This window comes from Motacilla alba, chromosome 1 (genome assembly GCF_015832195.1).
Source record: "Motacilla alba alba isolate MOTALB_02 chromosome 1, Motacilla_alba_V1.0_pri, whole genome shotgun sequence".
Lineage (NCBI taxonomy): Eukaryota > Metazoa > Chordata > Aves > Passeriformes > Motacillidae > Motacilla > Motacilla alba.
In genome coordinates this window covers 97,035,546-97,041,552 of record NC_052016.1, presented here as the reverse complement: position 1 = coordinate 97,041,552, position 6,007 = coordinate 97,035,546, and the positions used below count along the sequence as shown (strand labels likewise).

General features: G+C 40.7%; 1 protein-coding gene across 2 annotated transcripts in view; it reads left to right on the top strand.

The window, feature by feature from the left end:
- Positions 1-618: 618 nt before the first annotated feature.
- ST6GAL2 (ST6 beta-galactoside alpha-2,6-sialyltransferase 2) overlaps positions 619-6,007 on the top strand; it is a 171,608-nt gene continuing 166,219 nt past the window's right edge. For both annotated transcript variants that reach the window (XM_038136801.1, XM_038136792.1), the window contains exon 1: positions 619-747. The gene's annotated coding sequence lies outside the window, so the exon portion shown is untranslated. The remainder of the gene's footprint in view (positions 748-6,007) is intronic.

Below are 6,007 nucleotides of genomic sequence, written 5' to 3'. Positions count from 1 at the left end.
AATGCAATAATATTCCATTATAAATCCTTCCATGAATTTACATGTAGTATTGCATTTTTCCTTTAGTGGTGTATGCAGGTAGGTACAAAAAGGCAATGATGTGTATTTACTAAACTGTTACCTTTTCAGTTAGTGAATTGCTTAGCCTGGATGCTTTCTTTCATAAATACAGTCATTAAATGCATGAAATTATTGATCTAAACTGCTTTCCTGGGAGATTGTTCCTTATAAAGAGCAAAGTCAGGTCTCTTTTTGACTGCAAGCTAGGCTAGATTTTATAATAAAACTTTCATCATAAAAAAGGGAAAAAAATAAAACTCTGATCAACAGTAACCTCTCTATGATACATCAATGACTAAATCTCCGTGAGAGCTGGCTTTAATTTTTCTTACAGTGAAAGAGAGTAGGAAGGATGCAATTTTTTGCAAGGGACTCCTTTTTAAAGAGATCATGCTGAAAAGGCTGCTGAAGGGATCTCTTGCTGCTACAATTTGTAGAAAGGAGCTCTCATAATTACAGTCAGAGTTTATTGTGCCTCTCCCTGTCTCCCCCCTTCCCACTCCCCCACCTCTCCACCCCCCCCCCCCCGCCCTGTGTGTGTGTATGCAGAGAGCTAGAGAAAGCTGGCAGCACTACCTGAATAGCTACTGAAAGAGTGAGACTTCTCAGTTCCTGCTTCATTACTGGGTAGCAGCTATTCCAGTGTGTGCGAGCTCCTAACTGCTTCCTCCCATCGAAAAGCCCTTGGTAAGTCCCCTTAGCCGGCAGAGCTGCGGATTAACTCAGCAAAAGGCAGGAGGGGGGTCGGCAGGGAGCTCTGGGGACACTCAGAACCTGTGTGCAGCTTAAGATCCATTAGATTTCAAGGATTTTGTGTAATAAATGTGTAAAATCTTCTGTGGATTGCTGGGATGTGAAGGCAGTCACGAGGAATGTTTTGCGTGCTCAAGAGCAATGCTAAGTACATTCAGGAACGCCTGAAACAGAGCAGAATTTTTCTATGGAAGATAAGATTAGTAAATGCTTCTCAAATGCAAGAAAAGTGGTTGTGTGTTGCTTTGTTTTGTTCATGTTTTTCTCTTGTCCTTTCCCCCCCATCTCGTCTTTATTGTGTTGAATGTGTTAATAGGCTCAGAAAGAAGAAACTGTATCTTCTTGCAGAGTGATGGCATTTGAAATGTAGAACTTTTATCAGAAGAGGGATGAGAGCTGAAGCTAAAGAGGAGATAACGTGCTTTTTACTTGCATTTATATTCTTGTGCATGTTTCTGGTGTTGATTGTACAGACTTGCTATGCTCACAAAAAGTTCAAAAAGCTGGGAGATGCACATTTACTGCTCAAGATGCTGATGTTTGCACTTGTATCACATGTTTTATTAGTCATCCACATGAAAAGTAGCACTCTTCAGGTAGGTGCTTTCAGTACATGTAGCAAAAAGCATTCCCAGACACTCTTCTTCTTTGCCTTGATCCTAAGAGTCAAGCTCATTGAACTCCACAGAAAATTATAGAGGCCACTGGAGAGGTCAGGCCACAGCTCTCCTTGCCCTAGTTGAGCAGTGGCATTTGAAACAAGAGGCAGAAATAATGCTGTTATCTGAGAATCCCAGTACCTTGGACCTGGCTGTGTTTTGATTTGAAAAGTAGGAATGAGTTAGCCAGGGACAGGATGAGGTTTTTGTCAGGCAGCACAGAGCATTAACAGTATGACTGCCTCTGAACTGAACCTCAGCTACTCGCTCCCCCGAAGGATAAATCCAATCTACAAGAGGTGACAACCTGACTAACTGGGCAGGGGGCCACTGGCTCATTTGTAATTTTCTGCCCAGTCCACACCTCTGTTGGCCACAGCTGTCCATCAGATCATACACAGGTGACACAGCTGTGTTTGTAACTATGGGGGTTAGCTGCTCCTTGTATTTAGAAAACATATACCCATGATGTGAAACTGCCACTCAGTGTCCCTAGACATCATTCCCTTTGCTACTGAGCAAACATGATAGCTCAAAGGATTAGATTTTAGGTCTGCAGAGGTGTCTTTCCAGTTTGAATGAGTAAATTTACATCTTTTCTACAGGTCAAAAGAGTGATACCGACAGATTCTTCCCTTTCCAAAAGATTTCAGTGTTTATTAAGGGACAACTTTCAAGCAAATATTAAAAACGAGATTAGCCAATTTCTTCCTGAAACTCAGTCATTTTATGTTATGATGACAGGGGAATCATGGAAAGGGGTGTGGAGGACTGTGGGATTGATAAGTGAGTTGATGTAACGTGTAGCAATGGAATTTGCAAGTAGGAGTATGCCTCATGTTCCAGGTTGTCAGAGTCAACATTAGTTCATCAATAAATTAAGATTTTATCAAAATTGCATCATTACCTGGGCAGCTTAGTACATTAAGTATAATACTGGAGTTCAGTATAGAGAATAATAGTTTCCAGGGGGGAAGAAAGTGATAAGCGAAGAAGATGTTTGGGGGCTGGTTTTGGGGTTCTTTTGTATTTTCATCCATTAACTACATCAGTCTTTGCTGGAATACTCCTGAGTACAACTGAGTGTTGTCTTTTTTAAGTTTGTTTTGCTTTCAACATCTGCTTGGATGTATTGAAGAAAAGAAATAGCTCAATGAGAAGAATTCCAGTCTGAAGAAGAGCGGGAACAGGTAGCTCTCTAGCTCAATGCCACATCTTTGTATCAAATTCAGCCCTGATCACACCCATTTTAGTAAGTGAACTGTGCTGTCATCTGTTTGCTATCAGCATGGCAGGATATTCTCAAAACATCTTAATATCAGGTCAGGATGGTAGAGAAATGCTGGGGATTTTTCACCAGGGACCAGATGCCATGACCTTTCCGCCTATTGGAAGTTTGCTCTGTGAGGATGATGCAACTCATCGTAAGAAAAAAATACATAGAAAGCATCTTTGCTGATAGGCAAAAGCTGTGTTTATCATGGGCAGTGTATGCTCTGCAGACTCTCACCCATCTCTCAAGAAATCTGCCTCCCCTCCCTTCTCACAGAAATGTGGGAAGGCAGGAACTATTTGTGTCTTCCTGTAGAAGGAACTACCTGTCTCACAGACAAGACCACCCTACTTGTGTCTGGGTACCACACATCCATACAGGAGCAGATACCCTGGTCAGTGGTGGGCAGGAGACATTGCCTGTGCCCGAGCTGATCTGACTGTCAGCCTGCAGACAGCATGTGTCACCTGGCAGTGGCTTACTCCATCCTCCCTAGCAGCCCTAGGGGAGTTGTTTCTAGGGGATCAGCAGGCATGGTCTTAAGATCTTGCTGATAAAAAAGTCTTCAGACCCTGACAGAATGAGCCAGGGAGATCTAAACTTACCTTCAAGCCAACCTGGGTTTTCATCAGAAATTCTCTCTGTTGCTTCTCTGAGTGGAAATGAGCTCTCCTCCCTGCCCCCCATCAAAGATTACAATTCATGAAGCAGAAAATGCCAGACACTGAAGCACTGGCAGAGTTCTTTTAAATTATATTTCTAGTTTATCATCCTTTTATATGTCAACGTTTTCTATTTCCCCTATCTTTTTATATATAGTAAAACTTATCAATCCAGGCATTTCAATATCCATCACTAAAGCACAAAGATCTATATATCATTGTCGACTGAACAAACAGGGATTTTCAAAGACTATTGCCTTTGCCAGCAGTGCCTTTTGTTTGCATTACTTGACTACAATTCTGTTTATAAGAATTGCAAAACCAAACCAAGGAAGCAGAGACTGGTGTCTCTGTTTTTAGGTTTATCACCCTAAAAGCCCTCACTGTTGTACTGAGACTTCTTCCCTCTTTCCCTTTTTCCTGGGAAATCTCCATGGCTGTGATTTAGACCAATGCTCTTTGAAACAGATATCACATCTCCACTTGTTGCACACCTTTATGTCTATCAGGTTCCATGAAAATATGAAATATTAAGCACAGCTAGAGTATTTAGCGTGTGTAAAAGCCTAGTGCAACCTTCTGATCATAACTGTTCAGTTTTTTGTAACTCCTTGCACTTTGGCAGGGTCAAAAGGAGAGAAAACTAGTCAAAAGTTACATCATTGCCTTTTAGTTTCTGGGCCCAGAGAAAGAACTCAAAATCCAAACAACTGCTACCTCCTTTTACCACCGGGCAGTAGGGAGGGTGAAAGGACCTTGAAAAGCCATAATCTTGCAGTTATGAGGGGAATTATGTGTGGCCTTCTCGTGATTGGAATGAGTTACAAATTGTTTTTGTCATTGCTAGGAAAAGAGTGGAAGTGACATTTAGTAGTATATGAATTCTCCAGTAATTGGTACCCTGTAATATAAATTAGATTAGAGGCAGTTTACCAAGTCCCAGTACAGCAAGTTTTCTTTTCACTATTCTCTCAAAGGAAGATAATCTATAATGTATATTTTAGAAGACAACTGCAGCAAAGGAAAGCTACCATCCTAAAGGAAAAAAAAATACTTCAATGGGACTTTGCAGTCAAAATTCCTTGCTGGTTTAAAGAAGAAAAATTCCTTGCTGGTCTGTATCCAGAAATAATACTGAGTTTTAGTGTTTCCTTTACTGCATATCTGTGTTAACTCTGCTAAATAATTAAAGAAATGAAGAAGAGCAGAACAGATAACTAGGTAATAGCAGGCATAATCACATCCCACTCCTTTAAACCTGGATCTGAGTTTTTTGACTTGTAATTGGTGGGTTTTTTTCACTGAGAATCTGCGGCAGGATACGTTCCTAGCACTATAACAGATGCTATTAAAGCAGCTTCTTTTCATTATGAAAACAAAGCTGAAGCACTATAACATATGTTGTGTTGATTCATGTCTCAGAAAATATAATTCCATGGAGATATATTTTATAAATGCAATAAGAAAGCAGCTGACTCCTTGGAAAAATGCATTTGACTGCAGCATTAGCCACTTGCATTTTGTACTTGACAAGTACTCAAATGCAATGTGTTTTAGTACATTGCCACAACACCTAAGAATTTTCATTCAAATGCAACACTGTTCCTTTCTCTTCCCGAATGTCTTAAACGGTGCTACTGGAAAATGGGAAACATTGGTAAACAATTCCTTTTTTGGGAATCTGATCCTGATGTTCAGTGGCTAGTGTTCAGACCTTCAGATTGGATGTCTCTTCATCTGCAAAAAAGAGAAAATATTTCTTCCTCTCCTTCCACCTATGCACCCTTCATCTGTCTTCTGTGCTTATGCAGCATGCTGGGCAGAGAGGCTGTGCCTTATATGCACAGTACCTACACAGGAGCACCTACACAGGTCCTGCCTGCCGCCTTTAGGTGCTCCTCTGGAAGAATTCTCCCCACATACCACTAGCTGATATTCTTAGCATCAGACTCGGACAACTGGATGGTGCCAGTGATACTTGGGAATATTTCCCTCAGAGTACAAAGCATAGAAGCACCTGCAGGCTTCAGATACTTTCCAGGACTGGTGCAGCAGCCTAAGAAAACTTCTGTTCCCCTATCTACAGCTTATCCTCTCAATAAATACTATAATCTCTTCATCCAAGTGTTTGAAGAAAAGACTCAGCATACAGTTTTTGGAATCAGTGACTGGGAATGTGGCAATTATATAAAGAATATAATATAATATAGAATATAGAATTCTATATAATATAGAATATATCAAGAATACTGAGAAATACCAATGTCTTTGGCAGTCCTATCAGCTGCACACAACTGACTGCAGCAAGTGTTTGTTTCTGACAGTTGACTCGATAAGGTAGATCTGTGGTGAGCTGACAAATGCCCTAACAAAGTATATTCTTGCAGAATTCTTTCTGTCCAGAAACCCACTCATGTCTCTGACAGCTGGCACCTTCAGTGTAAAACGATCAAAACACCAGTCCACAACATTGCTGTTTGTGTCCCAAACCAAAGTTGGTGCATTTGGCTGGAATAGGCTGTGTGAAACAGGAGCAGATTTTGGTGTACTGCAAGCTCTTATCTTCTCATTTAGTATATTTTATATTAAAATATATTTCA